Source organism: Sabethes cyaneus, chromosome 3, assembly GCF_943734655.1.
Source record: "Sabethes cyaneus chromosome 3, idSabCyanKW18_F2, whole genome shotgun sequence".
Taxonomy (NCBI): Eukaryota; Metazoa; Arthropoda; class Insecta; order Diptera; family Culicidae; genus Sabethes; species Sabethes cyaneus.
Window position 1 is genome coordinate 171,486,795 of NC_071355.1, and position 14,654 is coordinate 171,501,448.

The 14,654-nt window shown below is 41.9% G+C and overlaps 1 protein-coding gene across 1 annotated transcript in view; it reads left to right on the forward strand.

The window, feature by feature from the left end:
• The first annotated feature begins 11,480 nt into the window (after positions 1-11,480).
• LOC128744067 (solute carrier organic anion transporter family member 5A1) overlaps positions 11,481-14,654 on the forward strand; it is a 131,990-nt gene continuing 128,816 nt past the window's right edge. The window contains exons 1-2 of the mRNA XM_053840830.1: positions 11,481-11,663; positions 13,217-13,839. The gene's annotated coding sequence lies outside the window, so the exon portion shown is untranslated. The remainder of the gene's footprint in view (positions 11,664-13,216; positions 13,840-14,654) is intronic.

Here is a 14,654-nt window from a genome sequence, read left to right on the forward strand (position 1 = left end):
ACGGTCCGTAATCGGCTGTTCGGCGAAGCTTTCGTTTGTCGTCGAAACAGAAGCGTTGTACGGCCGTCATGTCAACTTTACGAATGCATCTCTTGATCCTACCAATCAACTGTTTGGAATTCGTGACTCCCCAGTTATTTTTGTACACCAAGGAACTTAAAATCCCGAAGACATCTTCGATTGGGCGCACTGAGATAAATTTTTCAGGTCGTGGCTTTTGGGTAAAAATGGGATCGAATGGATATTCAGGAACGATTATGTTTTTTCGGCGTAATGCTATGGTGCTCTATCCGGTCAAAACACGTATTGTCCATCTGCATGATGTTTTTGTAGAAACGGGATCAAAATTTTCTTCAAACATTCGTCTGGTGCATGTTAATTGATAGCCAAACCAGAGGGCTTGTTGTTGAAGAAACGAGAAGGAGAACGATGTCCGTCTGCGTCCATAATTTTGGCTGGTCTTCCACTACCTTGCGAATAGTTGTTGAGCATCTTAGGATATGGTAAACATTCGAAGGCGCAAAATATTTGCTTTTTAAATATTGTACCGTATACTATTTGCCGAGATTTCTGTTGCAGTTCGTAGAAGTGTACAACGCGCTCCCGAAATGCTTTTTGCGTGCTTGCTATTGTTAGCAAAACTGGGCAAGCATAAACAAAACAAAAAATACTAACAAACAGAGGTGAGAAAGAGCTAACACATACATACTCTCATTTATTTCTGAGCTCGTTTGTAGTTGAGCATAAGGGCCGCGAAAAAATTCCAAAATTTTAGTTGCCACTCGTTATCTCTTCGTATCTCCTTCCTTGCGCGTATAGGGTTGCCTCCGAAAATTACAAAAACCGGCCGGTCGGTCCTACCTTCAAAAAATGCGGGGGGGGAGAGGTTGTGGCAGCATATTGTTACAGGATTTGGCTGGAATGTGTAATGTGCGTTAATGACATATTATTTGGGTAGTCGCCGTGACAGTTTCCTGTGTAAATGGGATGAGCAGTCAGTCATGGAGATAGCGAACGGTAGGACATCACAGTCGAAACCGTAACGAACATTGAATGGATTATTAAATATGGCTGGTTATAGAGTGACAACTACTTGCTTCTGGTGCTAGTGGACAATTTAATGTATATTACCGCCAGAAGCAAAGTATTGTCACTGCAAAACTGGCTAGCTTCAATGATCCACTGCTCAGGATTGATGATAAATTTATCACAAAATTTAACAAATCAATCAAAAAGTACAAGTCCGGCTTCATGTGTCGGAATACCGGCCTTTTTACAGGATTGAAATCAATCAGTTTAGGACACGGCAATGATTACAGAAACGATCAATGTATAACGATAGGAAATTCGATACCTTGAATATCCGAACTCTACCTGAACCGGCACGAGCTGACTCACCTGCTTGAGATTGAGAGTTATATCGACTCGAAGTGGAGATCGCTACTATTCAGGAAGTTCGGAGGCCAAATTCCAGAGAAAGGGAGTTTCATGCAGTAGGCCATATAGCAGGCACTACTCTCAAGTACCCCGTCTACTACAGTGATGGGTAAAAGGCAGAACATTGAGTCGGTATAGTAGTGTTGGGAAAACCAAAATAACGAGTTTCGCGGTGGAGGTCGGGCTTGAAAGGATATATGGAAAGTGTCCAAAATAAAGAAAAAAGAAACGACGTAAAAATCATCATCGGAGATGCAGACGCACAGATAGAGAGGAAGTAATTCTTCCTCCCTGTCATTGGAAGACACAGCCTTTCTGTCGATCAATAGTAACTGTCTGTGGCTCATAAACCTTGCCGCGATCAGAAGCATGGCCTTTTGTAGCACCAACTTTCCACGTCTGAATATTCGGAACCACAACCGGAGGCATCCAAATGGAGACTCTAGCTCCCAGATCGATCATGTTCTGATTAATGGTGGACACTTTTCGGATGTCGAAGATTTATAGTCTATAGTCGGGGACCTAATATCGACTCTGACCACGGCACGGGCAAGGTTGTCGAACACGACGAATGCTTGCACTGTGAGGACGCTTCGTTTTAATGTTCATTGGTTGACGGCAGATGGCATGGCAACGGAGTACGCCAAAAAACTTGATAAGCGAAACGAAAAGGGAAGAAGATATAAGTGGGCTGTTGAGGAACATCTATGGTTCCATTGAAACACCTTTGAGAGAGGTGGCAGGCACACCGCTTGGAAAACAGTGTAACAGCTAGTTAGTTGCCGAACACCAGAGAGTGACAGATAAGAAGAAGCACGACAGAACTCCCATGCTCACTACGGTTACATCTCAGAACAGAGAAAGGTATAGAGAGATGAGAGCTACGGAAAAAAGTAGCCAGGAAGGAGTACTTCCAGACGCTTTTGGAGGGATATCCACGGAGATTAGTAGAATCAAGTTAGGAATTGTAAGTGATGGGCAAGCTGTGGAGTCATCAATACAGGAGAAGATTCAGAAGGCAATAGGAGGTTAAAAACAAATGTCGGAGGAGTGGCTGGATGGCCTCATTGGACTTATTTAAAAAAAGGACATCGACTCAAGTGTAAGAACTATCAGAGTGCATTGCTCAATGCCTATAAGGTGTCCCCGTATCCTGTTCTGTAGACTGGGCCATTAGTGGAGTCCTTCATCGGCGAGTACCAAGCAGGTTTTCTTGAGGGTCGTTCCACGATTGATCAAATAAGGTAAACATGTCAATTACTAGACCAGTTGTGAACTTTAAGGCGGCGTACTATTCAGTCAAACGGAATGAGCTGTGGCAGATAATGCTGGAACATGGTTTGCCGACAAAACTAGTTAAGCTGATTCGTGCGACGTTGGAAGGGTCAAAATAATGCGCCAGAATAGCGAGTGAGACATCAGGATGCTCTCTCTAACTTACTATTGAACATTGCATTGGAAGGTACAATAAGCGCAAACAAGGAACGTGATGAGAATCACGAAATCGCACATGCATCTTGGTTTTCCAAATGACGTCGGATTTCACCTCGGAATCGGAATCAACCATAGAGCAGTGTAAGAAGCCTTTAGACCAGTTTGAACTGGAAGCAGCAAGAGTTGGATCACTGTTAACATCGCCAAAATAAAAAACATGGCTGCTGACATAGATCGTGGGAGTCCAAATGGCGTTGGTGCCGAGGTGGATCCGGATGGGGAACGAATCCTAGATGTTAACCCATTTCCTTCCAGCGCGCTGCAGTGTTGCGAAAACGCGACGCACTCTTTTAGTGACGCTAGGGACAGCTAGGTTTGAGGTATCAACTTGAACCGAAAGAAACAAATAAAGATTGGGAAAAAATCTGATCGATCTGTTTTTGCACAACACAAGGCTTAGATGTTACGTATAACAAAATTACAGCTGTGTAAACATAACAAGTTCTGTTAACTTTCAGTCAGCTTAAACTAGCAACTTTACCTCCGGAAGGTGGAGGCGAAAATGGTGAAAACGGGAACGTCAATACCAGTATTCCTGGATTCGAATCGAATGTTCTAATCTTTCCGGAACAATAAAGCTTTGTTAAAACTACATACCACCCCTCCCCCCCCCCCCGCTGTAAGCCCTGCGTTGCATATTTTTCAGCGTGCCGTTGTGGGACGTAGGGTCAAAATTAAAAATATATGTTTGTGATCTTAATTGATCAAAAACCAAATTTTCCTGAAAGTTCCAGCTTGAAAAAGTGTGCGGTTTAATGGGTTAAGGGATGCTGATGAACGAGTGCTTGGGGTTTTTGGATGTAAAAATCTGCGTTCATTACTTGGTGGCAAAATGAAAAATGGAGCGTGGCGCAGACGCATGCACCATGAGCTGTATTAAGCATTCAAATTTGCTGCTAAAGTGAAGGTAGTACAATGTGGCAGGCTGCGGTAGGCTGGGCACGTAACCAGAATGCTCGATGAAAGGGTAGCCAGAACTATTTACAGCTGAGAACCAGAAAGAGGCCACAGACTTCGGCGCAGATCCTGCATACAATGGATGTGAGCAGCTGGGGAGGATGCACGTTCAGCTGGTTTCGAGGGGATTAGGAAACGATGCAGCCCAGGACCGACAGCACTAGAGACTATAAATAGTTCGGCGCAGGTTCGGATTTGCCACTAAAGTAAACTAATTAAGTAACCGTATCTGTTTACATTATTTACAAATAATCTGTCATTTAAAAGAAAATTATTGATAAGAAATTGTCCGTGAAGGTTTTGTAATTTTTTGCAAGTTTATTTTATCTGAAAAATATTTACGCCTGCTTATGTCATTAAACAAGCGGTTTATTGAATGTTTATTCTCATTATTTGGCGTAAAAACCACACTGCTAGTCCCGGTGTAAAGTGTCTCTAATATTTAAACCAATCAACCACACTGCTAGTAGCAGAGTAGTAGGGTAGTAGCATTCTTTTTTCTCTTACATGTAGGTTTTAATGGGCTGGTACCGAATGGCCGAAACACAAATGGCCGAATCACGAATGGCCGAAAACCAAACGACCGAATTACAACAACAGTCCCTGAAGACCGAATCACGAAAGTCCGAATCGCGAACGGCCGAATCACGAATGGCCGAATCACGAAAGGCCGAATCACGAATGGCCGAATCACGAAAGGCCGAATTTTCCCGGAATGCCCAAATCAACAAAATTGTTATTGCTGATTTGGTTAGACCTTACAGATTTTGAAAAAATTCATTCTTCTATTTCTCTAAGCGAATTTGAAACATCCCCTCAAAAAACCTTTAAAATTTTCCCCTCAATTGCCTTCTGTTCCACTCGCAGCTCTGTGGTTATCAGCGTCAATGATAGGAGAAAGTTTCAGAAGTTTTAGTTTTAGTTTTAGTTTTAGTTTCAGAAAAACAAGACATTCTCTGCGTCTTATTTTTTATTTTGGTAGATATAGTATAGATGATTGATGATTGTTTCTTCCCCGCGAATGATTTACGTTTATTATAGGGTGCGAGGCCTATTGATCGTGTTAGTAACAAATATTTTCTAGATGATTCAGGGCGAGACGGCCGCAGGCCGCGAGTGTGCACCGGTGACCCGCCGTCGGAAGCGCCGGCCACTGCGGGGGGGCAGCCCCCCGCAGAAACTACTACTATTTAGGTGCATGCATTCTCCTAGGTTTACTGACTAGTAGGGATTATCCCTTAGTTAAGTCCGAACGAGCGGCAGCGAGTAAGGACAGCATATACCCAACATTTGTGCAGGCTGAAGGCCTTGATTATTTTCGGCCGAATATGACGTTCGGTCATTCGTGTTTCAGCCTGTTTTGATTCGGGCATTTGTGATTCGGCCGATTGTGATTCGGCCATTAGATATATTATGCCATTTGTTATTTCGGCCATTTGTGTTTCGGTCATTCGTGATTCGGCCATTCGTAGGTAATTCGTTTTAATCCCTTCTATTAAATACTCTTAATTGTCGTAATAAATCGTAAGAAATCATAATAATAGTAAGTAATGCACTTCTAATAGTGTTAAAAGTCACCACTTGTGATTGAACTCACAATATGACATAGGATAGTTAGTCTTAAGTATTTTATGTAATCGAATATATACCCCAATAAAAGAAATCCTTGCAGTTGTAGCAATTAAAACGTCGGTTTTTTTTATTATGGAGCATTAAATTGCTATTGATAATTGTTAATATAATAAGTCGTTCTCCCAACAACTTTATATTTTAATGTAGTCTTACCGAATCATCAGAAAATTAGTTTTAAAAGGGACGCATCTACCGTTTTGATTCAAACTTAGATCAGTCTCAAACTTCGAACAATTAATAATAAAATATAATGCTCATTGGAATTAGAATAAAAGATCATTAGCTCGCTAACATGATCAAATATTATGCTTATTATATACCATCGGATAGAGGACATTCTAACAAACATGGTGGTATACAATAAGCTTAATATTTTATCATATATAAACGATAATAACGAGTATTTTATTTTAAGTGTTCCAAGTTTGAGACTGTTTTAAGTTTGAATCAGAACGGTGTATTTGATGACCATGTTTCAATTTGGATTTTGATTATTTCATACTTCGACTGAACAAACACGCTGCTAAAATTGGTTCAATTGTGGATTTTTCGTAGCATAAATTGCAAATTGAAGGGAAAAACGTCACCGCGTAGTTGAATTACCTGGAATTTGGACGTTGGTAATAAATTATTCCCACCACGGCTACTCTGCAATACTAATTGAATTAAATAATGGCAATTGACTTCAACTTAGATCTGTTTACATATGTTTATAGCCACATTTACAAGGGGGGCAAATTGCACCACCGCAAGTGGGGTATTTTGGACTGCTTTTACTTATTTGAAAAAATATTAAATGCTAAAGCAAATAAAACATTTCAAACCGTCATTTTTGGCAGGGATGTCTTTTTGAAGTTCACTTCAAGCAATCGAATCGCAACAACCGGTTATTTACAGATTTTGACAAGAAAATAGCTTATGGAAATGACGCCAAAAGTTACATCGGAAGCTGCTCAAAAACAAATTTATTTTCGTTTTGTTTTTACAGCATGTGACAACTGTCATACTTGCATAGTAGGTTAGTTCCATCAAATACTATGGTTCCTGGGTGGTTTTAAATTTTAATTTCGCTTGTTTAGAGAAAAACGAAGGGGGCACATTGGCCAGGGGGGCACGTAATACACAATTCCCCTATGTGTTGCAACAAAAAGATAGATTTTGGTCAGATTGGTTTTTACGTCAACTATAAGCAACTATAGATAGTGTTGACACCGCTGAGCAGTGCGACGGTGTAATCGAAAACGGTGTTGTGGACTGATCGCGGCTAGTTCAATTGACAGTCAAGATCAAAACAAACGAAGGAAAAAAACAATAGCGCAATAACTCGAGTAAGGTGGATAAATGATATTAAAAGATTAATTCAGAGTGAAGCTGTAGTGGAAGAAAAGTTTATGAGATTGCAGAGGATAAAAGGCATTTTTACTAAAGAAAATCGTTTAAATAGCCCGCAAATCTTTGGTGAAATAAACCAGCAATTAATCGTTTCCAATACAGTGTCTGATCCAGATTGATTGTGAGAGTGCGTATGAATACCGTCGTTGCTGTCGCTTTAATCTGAAAAGAGAAAGGGAATTAGTACCGAAAAGCAGTCGTAAGTAAATAGCCAAAAAGAAGTGAGTTAATATTTGTTGATTTGAATTTATCAGGGAAACGAAAAGGCAAGCAAGAGAGATAGCGAGAAGGAAGGATAGTAGGCAAAGGAAATTTGTAGTGTACGAAGGGAAATAAGGAAACTACTTGTTGTAAGTTTACTGTGTGCAAATGTAATTTATGAAACTAATCAAATAAAAAATACTTACAGTTTGAGCTGCATAAAACCAATTGCTGCTACAGAAAATAGTTACCAGTTCTATCCGAACATTCTCAAAAACAAGTAACGAGAAATCGGAATAGAATACTCCTCAAACATTATGGCTGAGACTACTGAACTAGACTTCACGCAAACTCTTTGCGCAGCTTGCGAACAAGTTTCAACCACGAACGAGGATATGATTGGTTGCGATGGCTGCAAAGGTCGGTACCACAGCCGCTGCGTCGGAATAACAGCTGATAGCAAGTTGGATGGAAAATGGTTCTGCGAAGGAGAAAGCTGTAGAGTACTTGCTCTTCAGCACGATGAAGCTAAAGGTGCCAAGAAAAAGAGTCGCGGCAGGAAGAATACCGAGGATGCTATTCGTTATTGTGTCAGATCCGATCCTGCGATCTCCGTAGAGCAAAGATGGAAAGAGATGGAGCAAAATCAGAAGCGGTTGGAGGAAGAAATGCAAGCGGAATTGTTGCTGAAGAAAAAAGAAAGAGATCTGAAACGTGCGCTTGAAAGAAAGCGGTTGCTATTGGAACAACAGATGCACGAGGAAGAAGAAAAGGAAGACATGGCACTGCAAGAGGAGATTCTTCAAGAAAGAAGGATGCAACTTAATCGAATGAAAACAAGACAACAAGCGTTTCAAAACGAGATGGCAGATTTGGATTCGCAAATGAAAAAGCTTAAAACCGCCTATGTAGAAAGTAAAGTGATACCACCAGCTGATGTTGGACGAAGTCGTTCCGGTCCACTATGTTCTCAGGGAAAGCAAATCACGCCGCTTCGTAATCCAGAGGTTGGAAGGCTGACAGAGAAAAATTCAAAGACATTGCATAGTTTTGCCCGTAGTAAATCCTCCGATGCAGATGATTCCGATGACGATGAAGAGCAGTCCGAAGAAGAAGACGAATCCGAGCCTAGCGAAGCCGACGATCGGGAAAGTAGAGAGAGCGTTAAAGCCTCAGTAGCCAAGTCGCGAAAGAAAGTTGATGGAACGAGCCAACACGGGCTGGGACGTTCTAAGCCGACGAAGACACAGCTGGCAGCGAGGAGCGCGATCACTAAGAAACTACCAACTTTCTCTGGAAATCCGGAGGAATGGCCGCTATTCTACGGAGCATATCAAGCCTCGAATGAAGCTTGTGGTTTTTCAGACGTTGAAAATCTGGTAAGACTACAAGAGTGTCTCAAAGGTCCCGCACTGGAAATGGTACGCGGACAGCTTCTTCTGCCGAAGTCTGTTCCAAGGGTAATTGAGAAACTTCGAACTCTCTATGGACGTCCAGAACAGCTACTTCAGAGTCATTTAGAGAGAGTTCGGAAGTTAGAACCACCAAAAGCGGGAAAGCTAGCTAGCTTCATTCCCTTTGGGACCGTAGTAGAGCAGCTCTGCGAACATTTGGAGGCAGCAGATTTGAAATCGCATCTGATAAACCCGTTGTTGATCCAGGACTTGGTGGGAAAACTTCCAGATAATGACAAGCGCGAATGGATCCGTTACAAACGTAACAAAAGGCGAGTTACCTTGAGAACCTTTACCAACTTTATCTCCGAAATTGTATCGGATGCCTGTGAAGCGAATGTGACCATGGATTACAGACCCATGACCGAAGGTCGACCCGAGAAGGATCAGGCGAAGGAGAGCGGTGCATTATTCAGCCACAGTATCAGTGAGGTAGAAAATACCGCTAGTAAAGGACGGATTAGCCAGAAGCCGTGTAAAGTGTGTCAGCGCACAGACCATCGTCTACGCTACTGCCAGGACTTTAGGGACATGACATACACAGATCGTCTGGAAGTGGTTGACAAATGGGGTCTCTGTCAGGTGTGCTTGAACGAGCATGGTACGGCTCGTTGCAAATTCAAGCTACGATGTAACGTGGGTAATTGTCGAGAACATCACAATCCTCTGCTCCACCCGGAAGCGAATATAGTTGTGACAAGCGCGCATATACGATCCACCGATGAAACCTTGTTTCGGATGATACCGGTGAACCTGCACTGTGGTGACCGATCAATCACAGTATTAGCATTCTTAGACGAGGGTGCTTCTGTGACCTTGGTGGAGAAGAATCTTGCTGATCGACTGGGAATTTCCGGTGTCCATGAAAAACTTACGATTAAGTGGACTGCCAACATTACGCGAGTTGAAAGGGAGTCATGCAGAATGAATCTGTGGGCTTCCGCGGTGGATGCGGACGAAAAATTACTACTGAAAACAGTTCGCACGGTGGAAAAGTTGTTGCTGCCACAACAAACGCTAAATGCAAAGAAGATTGCCTTGCAATATCCGTATATGCGTGGGTTGTCGATTTCATCGTACGACGGAAGACCTGAAATATTGATCGGTCTTAACAATATCCACGCATTTGCGCCGATGGAGACAAAATTCGGTTCGGTGATGAATCCGATTGCAGTGCGCTGTAAACTTGGATGGACAGTATATGGTCCAAGGCAATCGAATGTCCGCGAAGCAGGAGATGCATACTTGAACTGCCATCAAGAAGTATCCAACCAGAGCAAATCAGATCTGCTGAAGACTCAATATGCGCCAGAGAAAACTGTTGTAATTGTTCCTAAAGAATCCGCCAACGACAGGACTCGCCAAAATCTTCAACGAACTATCAAACAGAGTGGAGATCATTTCAAGACTACGCGTATCCGAAATACAGATGAGCCACGGCACCCGGATAGCTATTCATTGCCTTTAACTGGATGGAGTCAATATTTACAGAGCGACGGAAAATGGTTTGCAGGTTGGTTGCGCCGGACAACATTGCTGAGCGCATGGCGCTGGTGCGTACGTGTGGGCACAGGCTTTTTTAAACGTGCAGCAGCTAATTTAGCGGTGTTTAAGTTAAATGATGGTAAACCCGGAAGTTCAGTAGGAACCACCGGATGTTACGGGGGGGAATGTTGACACCGCTGAGCAGTGCGACGGTGTAATCGAAAACGGTGTTGTGGACTGATCGCGGCTAGTTCAATTGACAGTCAAGATCAAAACAAACGAAGGAAAAAAACAATAGCGCAATAACTCGAGTAAGGTGGATAAATGATATTAAAAGATTAATTCAGAGTGAAGCTGTAGTGGAAGAAAAGTTTATGAGATTGCAGAGGATAAAAGGCATTTTTACTAAAGAAAATCGTTTAAATAGCCCGCAAATCTTTGGTGAAATAAACCAGCAATTAATCGTTTCCAATACAGTGTCTGATCCAGATTGATTGTGAGAGTGCGTATGAATACCGTCGTTGCTGTCGCTTTAATCTGAAAAGAGAAAGGGAATTAGTACCGAAAAGCAGTCGTAAGTAAATAGCCAAAAAGAAGTGAGTTAATATTTGTTGATTTGAATTTATCAGGGAAACGAAAAGGCAAGCAAGAGAGATAGCGAGAAGGAAGGATAGTAGGCAAAGGAAATTTGTAGTGTACGAAGGGAAATAAGGAAACTACTTGTTGTAAGTTTACTGTGTGCAAATGTAATTTATGAAACTAATCAAATAAAAAATACTTACAGTTTGAGCTGCATAAAACCAATTGCTGCTACAGAAAATAGTTACCAGTTCTATCCGAACAGATAGGAATAAGTCCAACGATCGCTTCAAATGTTATTATTTCGTCATTTCGCTATTCACCACCAGTCAGTCGACCACGCTTGTTCTAAAACCATATTCCTCCCGGTTGCGCAACCATCCTCCCGCCCGCTATGTATTTACCACCCACCAGTGACGACGACTGGGCGAATAGAAATGTCAAGTTATGCTAAAATTTCCTCACACACACTTTTGCACGATTCTCACTGCGCTCTCATCAACTTTGCTACACATGCAAACCGAAACAGCTGATGGAAACATTCGTGGGCTTGTATGCAAGGTAGGGTATGTTTTGATGCTGGCTGTTGATCTGCTATGCTGTGGACGGTCGCTTTTACTGGTGATGATGAGGGCTAATGTTTGATTGGGATACTCTCTCGCACGAACGACAACCACCCGTGTCAGTGTGTTCGTGCGATTTGCTCGTTTCGTTTCTGGTTTGTTGATGTCGTTGTTTGGGTTTTGGTTGGTTGGAAAGCACAGACTAAGCAGCAGCAGCACCAGCAGCAGCCATGATCGCCGTTCACTGCTCGATTCGCTGTCAGTTGTTGACGAGGAGAGTTAGAAGAAAGTGCTGCTAAATCCGGTCCTACATTCGGCCAGTGGCCAGGTGCAATTAATTGTCTTGTGTGTTTTACTACAGAAAAAATGACTTATCTTTTATTATCGTTGATTTTGTTGGTATAAATACGTTTCGTAAAGATGAATGTCGCCAATTCAGTGAAACAATCCGAATCTAGTGAGAAGAAATGTAAGTTTATACTTGTGAAAATGTGAAAAAATTGAACTATTACGAAAGAGCTCTGTAAAGGGCAATCAAACTGTGCCAGGAAAAAAGGAAATCTTTCATGAAATTCGTTTGTTCGTTTGAGATGTAAAGAAAGCCCCATTGATTCTTGGTAGAAGATTGGGAGCGAAGAAAAATTTCTTTGTTGTCGCAGTTGGTCGGTTGTTTGTGTTTTATTTTCTCCTCACTTCCGGAAGTTCTTATAAACATTATTGATCTGTGTGCTGTATATGCGCTGCTTGCTGCTGCTGTTCCACTTGTTTTTTCTATCGAGACAGAGGCTTGTGTGGATGTGATGTGAGGAAAACACTGATTGGTTTTCATTTTAACATGAAGCTGGCCCTGTTTTCTACTACCGAAGTTCTTCAATTCAATTGTTACAGTTCATCAAAAAATATCCCCGTGTTTAAAGGAAATGTGGAAAGTATATGATTTCTCCTTAGTGTTACAGAATTGCTCAGGAATCAATGCCAGAATGGCAGCGAGTGGAATTTTCCTCCGGTTGAGGCAGATAGCTGCCAGATTGAAGTAGAGCAAGAAGGTAGAAAAGTTGGAATCTGTAACACCAGACCAGTACCAGTGGACAGAGCATCTGTGTGTAATCGCATAAGTGACGTTGCTGGGATGTTAGCTCTTCTTCTTTGCAAAACTTGCTGTTTTGAAACAAGATGTGGGGGAGAGTATATAAATGTTATTTCGGGTTATAGTGTAGAAAGTTTTAAAGAGCCAAATTAACAAGAAGGTTGAAATTGTTTTATATCTGACAATTTATGCTCGTCATTGCAAATAATTGAATAGGTAGGTATTGGCACTAATAACTCATTCAATTATTTTAGCAGACCCGATTTATTCCAACAATAATAAAAACGCCTAGGAAATCATAGTCATCCTCCTGGCAACAAATCAGTGAAAACGTTTCAGCAAGCAAGGAAAACACTTCCAAACTATACCTTTGTTTTCGGTTGGCCTTACGGGAGGACTATCGTGCAAACCATCAGATCAAAAGTAGTGGTTCATAATCACGCTTCAATTCAAAAAGACTCTAGCGCCGTTTATGCGACACATTGCTCCTCTCACATGGTTCACCGTTTTGTGTTGGTGAAATCGACGGGAAAAGGCAGCAGCTTTGTTTTCCTGTCTGTCTGTTTTCGTATTGGACGGAAGAACCCCGTTACTGAATGGGTTCGGCCTTCACCGAGTTCAGTATTGCAATAGCTGTTTTGATTTGGCTTAGTGGTAGCAAAGCAGTAGATTAAGAAACAGCCCATCGCGACATCACCTGAATTATTCGCGAAGGTGGGTCGGTCATGTCACAATGTGTGGGCTGCTGGCGTGAAAGGAGAGAGGGTGGACCAATCCGGTATGACGTAGTTTCCAATCCTACTCTAGTTAATTTGACTGAAATTCGTTTTATTATTTGGTGCCTCGCAGCGAATATCGCTGAGTACCTGTATGCTGCAAATGGATACATTTCCATTGAGTTGTATTTCAATTTTCTATTTTTCTTTGCTCTACAGAATAATGTAATTGGTACGCTGGTGCAATTGGTTGGTCGCTGCTTGTGAAACCCTACGACATCGACGGCGACGACGATGCTGATGATGATGAAGGCGACGGTGAGTGGATAAAAGCGTGCTGTACTCGATGGTTTGGTAGTATATACTCTATAGTTATACATAGTGCGCCGCCAATCGTAATAATCGCAATACGTCACGATCTATTGGAGTCTAGGAGCTTAATTGGAAGTGTCTTGTGCTGGGGCTGCAGTGGATGCTGGCGGGCCAACCAACAACAGCGATGATTGCTGATGATGATTATAATGGAGCAGAAATAGAGTGAAAACACAGAAGGTGGAACACAGAGAAGTGAGTCGCGGTTTTGGAAGCTTTCAGGGGCTCTGAATTTTGCCTCATGGTACAGTGTGTTGAAAGAACAAAAAAGTTAATAAATAGATGAGAAAATGTGTTGAAAGAGAAGTTGGTACGAAGAATTGTGGTCAAAAGTAAAGCGAAGAGAATAATTACTGGTGAAGTGGAAAAGTGCAACAATCGAGTAAATAGCTTTGGGGTTTGATCAAAGCTAGTGGAATAGGGATTGAAGATTGGGAGTTCATCGAGTTTTCTATCTTCGAACCAAATAGGTAAGATAATTTATTCGGTCAATTTACATATATTCAAAATAGGTTGTTTTGAATTAAATGAGAAGAACTGATCATTCTAGTTGCGCTAAAAAATCTTTTTTTGCCGTCGGTTTGTATGGGGAAGCCTTTTTTGCTGAAGTTTAGCAAAGATTTTCTCTATTTACATTTGTGTCTAGCGCACGAACTTATGGATAAACCCTCGAGTCTCATCAGATGCAATCGGATTCTAATGAAAAAGTTTTGAATTTGAGAAAGGCTACTCAAGCTGGCCCATTAGGTATTATAGGATTTTGCAGAGGAATTCTTGCTACTGTTTGTTATATTTTTTAGTAACAGTAACCAATACACATCAAATGGGCCTTTTTAGTCATAACTAATTGCTGACACTTTCAATCGTAATAAATTTGGAAACCTGCAACCCTTTTAGTAAGCGTGCGACGTATTTCAAATTCCAGCAGCACTGGGCGGTTAAGTTATTTCTAGACATAAATGGTGCCTAATCCTTCGTCTATCCTTTTTATCCAGTCGGCTGAGGTTCAAACTTACTTATTAATTTACTGATGTGTCTATGTCCGCCGGTCCGGCAGAACAAAGGGATGAAATCAGAGATCTCTACTGCCGACGGTTACCCGCCATTACCTGTCGCCAATATAGATTCTTGTCTACAGCCCGGATTTCGTTGCCTAAGCTGCGTCGCCATGAGCCTTTGGGTACGCTGCTTCTTTTCTACGCTGTCCTTGCGGATTCCCGTCGAGTGCTTCTCTGCAGATCTCGTTCGCTCCTTTCTTCAAGGTGTGCCCGAACCACTTCCACCA